The 12,903-nt window shown below is 33.4% G+C and overlaps 1 protein-coding gene and 2 long non-coding RNA genes across 4 annotated transcripts in view; 2 read left to right on the top strand and 1 right to left on the bottom strand.

The window, feature by feature from the left end:
- The window catches only part of LOC139808979 (A-type potassium channel modulatory protein KCNIP1), a 121,987-nt gene that overhangs the window by 29,463 nt on the left and 79,621 nt on the right, over positions 1-12,903 (top strand). The window lies entirely within an intron of this gene.
- LOC139808983 (uncharacterized) overlaps positions 4,657-12,903 on the top strand; it is a 54,358-nt gene continuing 46,111 nt past the window's right edge. Inside the window, exon 1 of the long non-coding RNA XR_011730999.1 lies at positions 4,657-4,799. This is a non-coding gene — a long non-coding RNA (uncharacterized lncRNA). The remainder of the gene's footprint in view (positions 4,800-12,903) is intronic.
- Positions 8,607-12,903, bottom strand: part of LOC139808982 (uncharacterized) — a 54,065-nt gene continuing 49,768 nt past the window's right edge. The window contains exon 5 of one of the 2 annotated variants that reach the window (XR_011730996.1): positions 8,607-9,832. This is a non-coding gene — a long non-coding RNA (uncharacterized lncRNA). Of the gene's footprint in view, positions 9,833-11,899; positions 11,917-12,903 lie in introns of those variants that run through there. The other variant, XR_011730995.1, reaches the window with a different exon arrangement.

Here is a 12,903-nt window from a genome sequence, read left to right as displayed (position 1 = left end):
GTAATACACTTTTGCTGTTTCTAAAGATGTAAAACGTAAAATGTACACGTTTCTCTTATTATTATGTACACGTATAATTTTAATTTTATTTGTGGAATAACGATATGTTTTAACGTAGATATTAAGACATTTGATACTTGATATCTAATTAGAAATTATATATATATATATATATATATATATATATATATATTTGTTTGCATTTAATAATACTTAGTTAATACATAATTGAAATACGATTAAATATTATATTCAAATATATGTTCAATTATTTTATGTAAATTTATTAGAATCATTAATAATGCCTGCCTTTTCGTGGTTTTATGTTTTAAGTAAAAAATCATATTTTCTCGTTTCAGTTTCACCGCACAGTAACAGTTTTCCTTGATTTTAAATGCTGCAAAAGTTCCCCGAGTCCTTTCTTGGCAGCAATTTCCTGTGATTCTCCACGTTTTACTCTTTTACCTCTTCTCATGTAACGAAACGTTTTATTCCTTGCACGCCTGCTCTAGTAACTCTAGTAACTAACATCCGGAATACCAACTGGTTCTTCTTGTTTGAATGTCAGTATTGTTAGATACGTGAGAATGCAGTTTCCTTTTTGTTTCTTTTTCCAAGAATTCCTTGACTAAAAAATCTAAATTGTATTTAACCTTTAAAAAAATGCATATAATTTATTATTCTGTTTTATACTGTAGAAAAATATGTTATTATTTTTTCAAAAATAATTATAATTAAATTTAGTATTTTGCTTTTATAAAGAAAACAAATTTGATTATATTTCATTTACCTTTGACAAAATTTTTAACTTTATTTCGCAAGGTAAAGTCTTAACGCATACTTCAATGTAGAAATGATATAATATTTTCGTTTGACCTAGTATATACCGGGCCAATCTTTTGTGAGGAAGAATTGCGCATTCAAGGAAAAAGTGGAGTATATGCCTTATGGAAGATATAGGTTGATATGTCGAATATTTTTTTGTGGACGTATTTATGAACTCGATCGGTCGGAAAAGTAGGTTATTGTACAGATTTCATACTTGAAAAGCGATAATAACTATAATATTTTGCCGCTCTGCACAAGCTTTCAAATATTTGTTCATTATTAACTCTTTAAGGACGGAAGTTGCGTAGCATAAGTGCTTCACTTGTTTTATATATCGCAGCTGCCTTGAAAGGGCGGTAAAGTAAATTACGCGTTTATTTCGAAATAATTGTAATAGAAATTTAATTGTAATCAGATATCTCCGCGTACGTACTAATTTAATTGAAAGCAATCCTTAATAAGTATAAAGTTTCGATTAAGCTTATTGTGCTACAAAAGACGTCATTACGTTTGAAATACGTAAATGGCGGATTATAGGCAAAGTGTTTTACTGGATCGCTCAATAGAATTTCCTCTCGTTCTTATTTCATGGAAATTACCTTCGAGCGCCTAGTGATTTCGAAGCATCTCGTTGACGATGTAAATAGCGTAATGCAATTACACGACGATAAGGAACGAAAGCTACGAATGCATTTCATTTCACGCATTTCGCGAGGAAAGTGATGCGGTTGTCATTGGGTGTGCGAGGTTTCCTGGACATTTGCTTATAAGTTATAAGGCACCCAATTACTGGATATGAAATTGCAAGAGCATATTTATACATGAGCTTTTAGAAAAACTACGATTTGAAAGAAACGTTTATGATCCGTTCTCTCATTTGCATGTACTTAAGTTACATGCAAATGAGAGAACTCGTACTTATTTTTCATAATGCAATGGTTAATGTGTGTGCATTCTCTTTTATAAGTTATTAAATTTTACGTATTTTTAAGGTATATTAAACGCAAAAATACCGGCAATTCTTAACGCCGTCTTTAAACCATACCTCGGCGAAACGCGAAAAAGAAATGTTTAGAGTATTCGACTAGAAGAAACGCAAAAAAGAAACGTTTGGAGTATTATGCCAAAACCCAATTCAGTCAGCTCCTGCCCCAGAGTGCCCCGGGAATATGTGTATGCATCTTACGATAAAACGCCATTCTCAGGCATTGCAAGTGCACTCTGCCACTCTTCGTAGATGCTAGAGAATAAGAAAAGTGCTTTATACATCGAGATATAAATCTTACACACATCTGCTCTAATATAACAATAAGACATTATTATGTTAATGGTCAGCTTTTATCTGTTATCTACTTATCTTAATATTTATTTAATCATTTATTTCATATCTATTTGAATGAGTCGTTAAAATTTCATAAAGTTTATGACAGCAAATTTGTATGTTTGAATGTTATTATTTGAATTTCGATGCTGTATCATTGTTGTATGGTTGACAATCATAGGACAGTGTACTTTGTAGTTAACTGTGATACGAAGAGCTTACCATTGATCATTACATGGTTTATCCAGCTTAGAGGATGGAAATGGTTTCACGTGAAGTCTGAGCAAAATCATTACTAAGAATCGTTCTTTATTAACCGCTTTAACGGGCTACTTTTAGAACCAAATATTTTGGCTTAGAAATATTATAAATTTTTCGTCACGGAAAAGTTTGTTTCGGAAAGTATTGAAAATCAAGCTGTCAATTCCTTCGCGTTTTACCGAGATATAGTCTGAACGCATTGAGAAATATATTTGCTATTCGTATTTTCGTGTTTACAGTTGAATAAAATTAGTTATAAAGTATTTGATGCATTTATTTAAAAAACTCAAGCCAGATATTTTGCTATATTGATCCAAGTTAAAGTTTAAGTGAAAATATAAACATACGCGGTAGTTTTAGGACACCCTGTATACCATAAGAGAGAACATTTCAGTATCTGCGAAGTTAGCTTATAGTATAGCTTATTGCGATGATAAGTTCGATTTAGTGGAATCATGATAGGATCTTATCCCTTTTAGATCACACCTTACCTCTTTCGTTATTCTTCTTTTCAAATTTTGAAGGAATCCAACCTAACTCACGTCCAATGGAGCATTTTATTCTCTTCGCCCATTTTCGACACTTCAGTAACTTTGAATCACCGGTAGCACCTTAGCTCAGTAATTTTGAGGAAAAAATAAGCGCAGACATATTTTTCAGCGTTCTTCGATGATATAAAATTGTGTAACTGCTACTCTTTTCTATTTTCCTGATAAAAATTTTTTAAAAACTTATTATTTGCTGATATAATTATTATCGAAGAACTTAGAATGTAAGAAAATTAACGAAGATTTATTTATAATTAATTCTATCAAGAGAGTGAGAGGGGGGGGAGGAGGGCGGGAGAGATCTATATATTTTAGTAATATATTATAAAGTATACTTTTGTTGTCGAGTATAACATTTGTATAAATATAAAAAAAATCAAATGTTTACTGAGAAAATACGAAGGGTGAATAAAACTGAATGGAAATTGTTGATTTAAGAAATAGATTAAGAATAAAATTGGAGTAAAGAACTGTGAGTTGAGCTGACAGAGATGAATTATAAAAACTTGCATCCCACTAAGATAATAATTGAAGCATTTGGAGTAATTGAAAGTGGAGGTTGGAAAATCAGTTTACGAGTTGATGAGTGATTGGATGTATGTATTTTTCACGATTCCACTCTTTCAGTATTATACAGATTAATTAATTTAAGAATGGATTTACTAAATGAAATTACGATTAAATATTACATTGATACACTTGAATTATTAAAAACATATGTATATTTGATTGTTTCTGTAGCACAAAAGTCAGACATAATAAAAAAGCAATAAAATAAAATAAAATTAGCCTCATATTAAGTGTTTTGTTATGCATCTATCTACGAAAAATTAGTTTCCGAAAAACTGAAATATGCGAGAAATTAGATTTCATTAACGGCTAGTTTTAATTGTTTGTGAAACAATTATACTTGTAGTTTACTTAAATTTGTTAGTAAAAAAAATATAGGTCTCTGAGTGGTTGCGAAAACTTTAAGTCAACATCGTTGCACCATCTGTGCCAAAAATTTACTCACTTTAAGTAACTACTGTTTGTGAACTATCGTTTAAATTACCGGCATATTGCGTTTTGAATCGAAATCGCGCCATTTGATATTTCGAGCATTTCGGACCGGAAAATTTTTGCAACATGATTCAAATTACAGATCGATGCCATAGCTGTTTCGTAACAAGTGGTGGTAGCAGTAGTAATAGTAGTAGTAGTAGTAGTAGTACGTAGACGCGCACCCTGCGTCGACTATTACGCGGTGCCATGAGACTCCGTTCTCTCGACAAGGGCTTCGCGGCAAACTGAGGAGAGGATTAAATTTGGAAAAAAGGAACAGGTGTTGGTGAAGATAGACATGGCAGGTGAAAGCGTGGAGTAGATTCGAGGATGAACGCCGAGAGAGAAAACAGAATTCGTGGTGTCGAGTGGCAAAGGACCGACCGGAGGTGCCACGCTTCGCAGACGTCCCTAGTGCGCAAGGGCGTTGGCGCTGACGACGGACGGTACTGGAAGTGTCGGGGGTGTGGGGGTCTGGGAGCTTTGGAGCTTCATGGCGGGGGTGAAAGCATGAGGGGGATGAACCGAGTAGGGGATGGTGTTGAGGAAACCCGTGGGGTGGGACAACCGGAGACGACTGTGCTCCCAGTCGCTCAGTCCGCGCCCCGACACGCAATCACACGCACACTTCTTGTTCAAAAAGACAACAGAGTTTTCCGTTCGTTTTCCGCACACGGGGATTTTCAAGTCGATTCGTAATTCCCGCTGCCGCGATCTCAGATCAGTTCGGGAACACTTTGTTATCGATCTCCTCGTCGATCCTCGATACCTCGACGGTATATCCTACACTTTCATCGGTGAGTATAATGGCTGATAGATAGTGTCGCGTATCTGATCTGATCCATACAGAGAAAGAGTGGAATTCTTGCGATGCGTTCTGTGCAACAGCAGCTGTTACGTAGAAGTTCGGGCAAAACTTTCCAACTTTCGTAGTATTTCTTTGTTACACCGCGCTCAGATGGCCGCGTTTATCTTCAATGTCGCAGTCTAGAAATGTTACGTCGCATTAGTGAGAAATTCATCACACAACGCGATAAAGCACACGTAATCCGCTTCTCTTTCATCTTCGTCAAAATTTTGTGTTACTTCGCGAATTACCCTCATAATTACAATTGCCACACGTCCTCTCCGGCTTTCATCCTGCTAATGGAAAGCCGGCGAGTTTGTTTTATCCTCAAAAGAAAGAATAAGATTTCACATTATCATCCATGTTAACGAAACTCTCCCAATTTTGCACGTAATAAGATTAAAAAAAAATGCTAAACAAAACGATTAAGATTTAATGACAGCTTCTTCATGCAGCAACACTGCATTTATAAACTGTAAAACTGTGATATAAAGTACACACTTTGTTGAGTAAAAATTAATTTAACTCATCTTAATAAGTCATCTCTTTTACATTAGTTTACAATGATCTGTATTAATTATTTTAATAATTTGTAATAGACGACTATTTATTGTCTTTTCTTATAAACATTTAAAATAGTGCTTGAAAACAGATACATATTTTGCATTTTTAAAGAAATACGATTTTTGTGCTATCAATTTCTTTTCTATATGTTAAATATTGATATTATAAATTATATAAACTTTCGATAATTAACAAGTATTCCATAATTCCCTCGAAAATACAGAACAATAAAGATACCTACTTATTATACAATAGCGTCCACAACTTTATGCGCACATCTATATCTCATCTTTCGTACTACCGTACATGTTGCTGTAATCTTAAGAGGAAAGCTTAATCTAAGAAGGATTAATCTGCTTTCAATTTACTAGACCTTTACTGAAGATTGAAGCTGAGAAGTTCACGATAGTTCGCGTCTTTTATTAAATATTTACAATATAAAAATAGGACAAAAGATAATAATTCAACATATGTGCATTTAAGATGTTTTGTTAAGTTTGGTTGTATAATAATTTTTTATATAAAAATTAAACATTTTTTAATGAATTTAGTTTTGTATTAAAGAAAATAAAAATTTTAATTGGATAATAAATCTTATAACACGAAAAAAGAAATTATTTATTAACGAGCAATAGAAACAAATATAAAAAAAACATTAATAAAATGAAATATTTTAACCGAATAAGTAACATTTACTTCGCCGTAATTGTAAGTAGAAATATTTTAATTTCTACTTATAATATCTACTTATAAGTAGATATACGTAATAATAATTATCAGATTGTCTTGAAAATCGTTTAATATTGGTTCTTTTTACAATATATGTGGATTTGTTACAAAGAATGAGTTTTAATAAATTAACAAAACGTCGGAATTTGTCGGAATTTTGATATGAATGGGATTCTCATCAATTTTCTTGTATGTACAATACAATACAATATCATGTATCTTCAATATTTTTGCTAATGCTTTTTTCAATGCAACCAAGCATAACTTCATAATGTATGTACTCGCATTTTTGTCGTATTAAATTCTAGAATGTATCATATTTGCATATCAAATATGCACAAAATGTGCAAAGATACATTGGTATTGAAAAGATAGAAAAGTGGAATAAACAAATGCAGCTGATATCGTCAAAATCATATTAATGATTATAATCATAATTAAATCGTTCTAGATTTAAATATAATACTAATGTCACGGTAGCTTTTTAATTATGCAGAGAGGCAGAGTTTTCTGTCGGAGAATCAACCATTACTAAAATTGAAATTTCTTGTATTTATGATTTCGTGTACAAAATAATAATGCAATATTTATGCTTATTGTATTTATTAGTGTACTCTCATGATTATTCGAAGTTTGAGAATATTATTAATAAGCTACACATTTTAGCCGACACATTAGCATAGAAAGTCTCTGCCGCTTTATGGCTTCACACAATCGTATTTGCTGCAGAAAATCCATTTGCTAATTGGAGAGTTCTGCCATTTACGAAATCAAATATGAATGGCGAGTAAGATTGGTTTACAAATTAGCACTTCGCCACCAAAGCACATTAACGAATTACTCTTATGCATCATCAATCGGATTGACATATGTACATACATATTATATAATTACCGTGTTTCGATTTATATGCAGGATACCTAAACTTATCTACTTTCTATAGGTATTCATATATCATACAGAATTTCTACTTTATACAAAAAAATCAATGCATAGCAAAACTTTTATTTCGTAATAAGACTATCCGTGTTATGTACGAAGTTAACATTTTCTTCTAAACTTACGCAGTTTTTTTAATAATCTCGTTAACAATCTTATCGTATTTATCTCTTTATCAATAGCTTAAAAAATATGCGAAAACATTGCCTTACATTTTTAGCTTTACATTAATAGCTTCACCAAAGTCTACTATTTTACTTACGTTCTTAAAGTGCAAATGTCCAGTCCTGACTCATTTTTATGAGGTGGCTGGTAATTTTATGGACGGTTGGCAAGCACGATCCCGAGAGTAAGCCAGAAACTTTCTTGAAGCTGCTTTGGACCGCTCATCTCCCTGCTGTCCAAACTTGATTCATCTAACTTCGCTCGATGAAGTTTGCTATCGAAAAGACATGAATTTCGCTATCGATGCAAAATTTTGAAGAAATCACCTCTATCACGTTCGCAGTTTGTTATTTCAATCAAAAGTTTGCGATGGGACACGACAGCTGTTTCAAAAACGCGATGTAGCCAATTCGTGACGTCAGCTTATTGACTAAGAGAAAAGAACGGGGATTTTCTGGTCAAAGGCCATGAGCATCACAAAGCAGATCGGAGAGTGAATCGACGGGTTATTATTGAAAAAAGTTATAATTCACCCGCGCGCCGTTGACAAAGCTAATTCATACTTCCTCCCCTATTTCAATCGAATATTTTAATTGTCAGCAGCCCTTCCTGTTGTTTGCTTCATTGTGTTTTCCTTTGCGCTAGTGAACTGGCTTAATTGAACTCTACATTCGTTCGTGCAAAAGAAAAATCCACAAAGTGCAGTCCACATTGCAAGGGCGATGACTTCGAAGATTTTATTGTTTGTATCGTGACTTTAATTACCGTAGAAAGTCGTACAAGAGATTCTTATTAATGTGTATAATGTGTATACTGATGTATAGCTGATACAGAAGATAGAAGTTGTTTATCGCTGTATGTTGTTAATCGATTTGGAAGTTTGCGATGATAGGTTTGGGCGCTTGAACTGATAAGAAGAAACAGAACCAGAATTACCGCCCTTAAAAAGAGATGAGCTTACTTAGTTTTCACTTACGATCGGATCGATCGAGAAAAGCGAATCGGATCAGGGCCAGGTTCTGAAAGCGGTATCGCAAATTTAATTTTTAATAGCGAGTCTGGATTTGTTCAATCTCTTTCTATATCCTCCGCTCGTCTTCTGCTTTCTATATATCACTTGAACGATTCCCTTACAAAAAAAGATTATTATCGTATGACCCAGATCGCTTTAGTATGCAGGTGACATTACTTGGGTAAAGAGAAATTCAATTTCTGAAGAATACCTTCGAGCATGATGTTAATCTGTAAACTATTTCCCGAATAAATAAAGCCATCTCCTTGGGTTTCGCGCATATCTCGATTAATACCTGAAATATTCAAATAGTAAAATATTTCAGAGTTAAGAAAAATTACTAAAAGATAATTTAGCATAAATATATTTATTAATTATATTTTCTCTTAATATTAGATAATGTTTAAATTAAATATAGATATTATACAACAACAACAAGAACAACAACAACAATAAAAAATAATAATCTATATATATTATAATATGGGATCTAAAAAATTAAAATAAGAATAATTCGACTTGTTAATTAATTTTTTTTAAATCAAAAATTCTGTAAAGCTTTATCCGGTATCTAACGCGCTTAGTCTAAGTTATTGATAATATGATCCGCTTTTCAAGTTTCTCCTGGGTTATCAATTTGGATTATGTAATTTAGAGTAATAATTTAACGTTATCGAAGGATTGGAAATTAGCTGAGGGAAATGAGCCACTCTGCCGTATATGAGATTTACAGAATTAATAAACGATGGATTAAGAATTAACCGTAGGTGCAAAAGATAGCATTTAACCGAAAATCTCGCATAATTTATTTCAATCATGCTTTTTTAATTATTATTTCTATCATTTTTTCGACATAATCAGTTATCAAGCTTTTATTTTTGACTATTTATTAATTCCTTTCCCCTTTAGGGAGAATTAAATTTGTCTTATTTTTAGATTGAATCGATCTGCACATATAAAGCATTTTCCATTATAGTTCTCGTGAACATGTGTATAACATTGATCAAATTTTGCTTTATATTTGGAAAGCTGACAGATTTAAATTGCGCGTAAATCGTATTTACGTATTTCACACGCACGTGTATCGAATGTTAAATGATCTTATATTAAGTTCGTTTAAAAATAATATGGCCTTTAATTTCTATAATAATTATGTGAATATTAAATACTACATTGAATAAATTTCTATTTTGGATTATAGTAGTTAACAAAAAGATTGCAAGATTTTTACGAAATATAAATTGATTTAAAACTAGTAAAAGAACATAAAAATTATAACGATGGATTTTATGTGAAAGTATAGCTCACTTTACTCCATGACAATTGGAAATAAAATATTAACTTTGTAATATATTTTTTCTATAATAAAATTGCAAACGATTGCAAATATTATACTCGGCGTATTGTATCCTTTATTCGAATTTCTACAAAATGCTAAAAATATAAAGCAGCATCTTCTTCTGGGGCGAAATAAGGATGTTATTACTGCAGTTGTTGCTCTTCAATATCCTATCGGGATTGAACACGGCTACTCAATGAAGACATTGCCGAGACGTATTTATGATCTTGTTTTCCTGAAAAATAAGAAATTTGTATCTCGGGGAAAATATTCATCGCCAATTGCTAGAGATAAAACGGGAATCATTTGAAAGTTTCTGCGCGAAGAAAGAATCCTTTTTCTGCGCAGACTGTTGTTTTGGTACGCCTTTTGCATATATTCCGCCGCACCGGCTAAATGTTCCGGTCTTCATCGTGTTGCATAATGCAATAGACGTCACGCTTCTTGATCGGTCTGCTTTGCTTCTATTTCAATTAATGCCTATTGATTTGATCGGGTCGTGTCATTACGCCGTGTCGTAATTTACATGAAAATTCGTCCCGGCTTGGCACAAAATGTCATCGATTGATGAAACGCGACAATGGACTGTGATATATATGTATATTTCCTGAATATTAAATAGATTGATACTGTTCCGTTAAGGTCAGAATATTACATTTCCGTATGCAATGACTTTTTTATTACCGTGATATAACTATCTTGGAAAAAGTAAATATATTAAATAATGCTTATTTAATATATTTTATTAATATATTTTAAGTAAATTTTGGATATAATCTCTATGCAGGAAAAGCACAATTGTTTGTAATAATTATGCATTAAGTAGTTTCAGATTAAATCGACACCGATAGATTTCTTGATATGCATTTATATCGAAATAACATCCAAGCGAGATAGCTCGTGTGATCATATTTCTATTATAAAATATTGTAAATAAAAGAAAAAAATGGTATAAGAACGGTGTTAAAATGAAAATTAAACTTGAAAAAATTCGATTTTACGAAAGATTAGATTACGTTTTATGCCTTCGTAACTCGATACACGGAAACGATCGCATTTGCCATTTCGAGCAGTCTGCGAATTGCCAATTAAAGCTTTTATAGGCTATGACATAAAGTCAGCGAGACAATGGGGAACATGTCTGCGTCGGTTGTCTACGCCGTAAAGCAAAAATAACAAAATATAAGAAGAGTAAAAACGCAGTAAAGCACGTACCGCTCGGTCATTCGAGTAAATGATCCATAAAAGCTACGTACTTCTGACAAAGCGCTCCGTGCGCGACGCATTACCCGTTCGTCTCTCTCGTAAAAAGTTCGCTTGAAGCTGATGACGGTTAGTCTACGACTAACTACGGTCCGCTCTAGAAATTAGCAAGACTCGATAAGAACACGAAGCGAATCTATTGATCTTACGGTCTTTGTTTGGTTACATTGGCTGCTCTCCGTTCGTCGGTGCAGCATCGACATCGTTAAGACGTCCAAGTTTCCGAAAGGTCTTAAAGATTTAGAGGGATTCTCGTAGACGATTCCACATAGGATCCACCGCTTCGATAAGAAATAGAAACAACAGGCAGAAGCGGAAAGAGGTAAAGCAAAACGATGGGCAAATGGACGAATCGGGAGAGAGAGAGAAAGAGAGAAAGGAAAAATAGAGAAAGCATAACAGAAATGTGAATCACTGGCAGAGATTTTATCCGCTGCATCTCGGACGTTGTTCTCCCGTTTATTTTCTTGCAACTACGCGGTGTTCTCTTTTTTGCTCACCGACGCGTAAGTTTTATTTATAACACACTGTTGGCTTGGGCATTAGCAGCGTTTAATTATCTATGCATGCTGCGCTCCGGAGACCATCGCGATTATTCTCGCGCGCGCTGTTATCCAACATAATTTTGTGAAGTCAAGGAAAAAATATGTACACACGTCAGCGGATGCTTTTTACCCGTCTTCCGGAGTTTTCATCGACGTGCATAAATCCCTGCGGATCACACGGAGGCATTATCAACGTCAGGCCATGGCTATACATGCCTATAGTACGTACATGCATATTCATCGTTTTTCGTCTGGTATTGGTACACATCATTAATATTTCCGATTAAACGTCGTTTTAGCGGGCTGTCACGTGCATTGCGTTCACGTCATGTAATTAAACTCTGTAACGAGGCACTTCGGCGGTTTTATGTAATTAATAACATACCTGACAGCGTACGTTTCGCTTCTCGCTCGAAGTCGATCGTTGCATTTCTGATTAGCCCCATCAGGTCGATTTAAAGTTTTCCTTTCAGCCCTTCCTGTTTTTCACCCAGCAGCCCTCGTGGAGCAGCTATGAGAGAAGTAAAGGCCAATATCTCAGGTCTTTATGAATCCCGTTTGTTACGGGAGCCTCTTTTGAAACTGAAAATCTTCAGGATTTCATAAGATATTTCCGCCGTACGTTCTGTTTCTCTCCAGACGCTCGCGGTCATTTATATCTGTCAGTGACATTTACGCTTTTGCAAATTGGTACGTAATTTTTTCACATGCTGTAGGAAACAGGTCGCCCTTTTACTTTTTTATTCGAGGGAATGTTAATAAACTATGATGTTCTCTGCACATAAAGTTTTATGTTCTCGAGAATACCTTATTAAAAATTTAATACTTTGTACTGTTTTGAAAAATTCCAAGCAACATATTTTAATATATATCGATGAAAATATTTAATTTGACGATTCTATGAAACTATTGTTTACTATTTCCATATCATCAATATTTTATGTATTGTATTGTATTAGAATCATTAGTAATGTATTCTATAAAAGCATTAAGTTTTTTTAGCTTCTATCACTACAACATATGTGCATATAGATTACATTTATACTTGATATAAAGAAAGCTTCTATTCTAGATATACTATTATACAATTGAAATATAGAATGGAGATATAAATGATGATAAATTTACCTTTTTCGTGCACATCGAAAACTACATACACATGGCATTATTTATCTCAATATATCATATAGACAATACAAAATAACTGAAAAGACATACAAAACAAGTCGACGCATTTGAATTTAATGTAAGATGCCAAAAAGTGACAGATGATGATGAATTTAGACCCTTCGGTTAATATGTTAGCATATATTGGAAAAAGAAGCTTATAAATACTGTACGAAGGAACAACGTAACAGGTGGTCCAGCCTAACTTGACTAAATATGCATGCACCACTTTCTCGCATATATTTAAAAGCTTCGTGTGCTGCGATAAGATCCAATAAATTGATAAACTGTGATATATTATATTAACACGTCTATAAATATATTTATTGGT

The sequence above is a fragment of the Temnothorax longispinosus genome, chromosome 2, assembly GCF_030848805.1.
Source record: "Temnothorax longispinosus isolate EJ_2023e chromosome 2, Tlon_JGU_v1, whole genome shotgun sequence".
Classification (NCBI taxonomy): Eukaryota; Metazoa; Arthropoda; class Insecta; order Hymenoptera; family Formicidae; genus Temnothorax; species Temnothorax longispinosus.
Note: the sequence above shows the minus strand (reverse complement) of the source record. Positions and strands in the feature narration are given on the sequence as shown.